An 817-nucleotide genomic window follows, 5' to 3' on the forward strand; every position below is an offset into this window, starting at 1 on the left:
CCTTCCTCTGAGGCGTCCCATTACTCACAGGATTCCTTTCAGAAGTGTACATGAACTGGTTATTTGCAACCATGTCAATGAGTTCTTGAGCTTCTGCATGCATTTTCTTTAGGTGAATGGATCCACCTGCAGAATGGTCCAATGACATTTTAGATAATTCAGCAGACCATCATAGAATTTGTCCAGGATGGTCCATTCTGAAAGCATGTCAGAAGGACACTTTTTGGTCAGTTCCTTGTATCTCTCCTAAGCTTCATAGAGGGATTCACCTTCCTTTTGTCTGAAGGTCTGAACATCCACTCTAAGCTTGCTAAGCTTTTGAGGAGGAAAGAACTTGGCTAAGAAAGCCGTGACCAGCTTATCCCAAGAGTTCAGGCTATCTTTAGGTTGAGAGTCCAACCATATTCTAGCTCTGTCTCTTACAACAAACGGGAAAAGCATGAGCCTGTAGACCTCGGGATCAACCCCATTGGTCTTAACAGTATCACAGATCTGCAAGAATTCAGTTAAGAACTGAAAGGTATCTTCGGATGGAAGTCTATAAAACTTGCAATTCTGTTGCATCAGAGAAACTAGTTGAGGTTTCAGCTCAAAATTGTTTACTCCAATGGCAGGGATTCAGATGCTTCTTCCATGTAAATTGGAATTAGGTGCAGTAAAGTCACTGATGGGTATTTTTGTGAAAAAACGAATTTCTCCAAAACACCCAAAACTAACCGGCAAGTGCACCGGGTCGCATCAAGTAATAATAACTCACGGGAGTGAGGTCGATCCCACAAGGATTGAAGGATTGAGCAATTTTAGCTTAGTGGTTGAT

General features: G+C 42.1%; 1 non-coding gene across 1 annotated transcript; it reads left to right on the forward strand.

Moving 5' to 3' along the window:
• The first annotated feature begins 201 nt into the window (after window positions 1–201).
• On the forward strand, window positions 202–309 carry LOC112752227 (small nucleolar RNA R71). The gene has a single exon (XR_003176672.1). It is a non-coding gene; the product is annotated as a small nucleolar RNA R71 (small nucleolar RNA).
• The last annotated feature ends 508 nt before the right edge of the window (window positions 310–817 follow it).

Source organism: Arachis hypogaea, chromosome 15 (genome assembly GCF_003086295.3).
Source record: "Arachis hypogaea cultivar Tifrunner chromosome 15, arahy.Tifrunner.gnm2.J5K5, whole genome shotgun sequence".
NCBI classification, from domain to species: domain Eukaryota; kingdom Viridiplantae; phylum Streptophyta; class Magnoliopsida; order Fabales; family Fabaceae; genus Arachis; species Arachis hypogaea.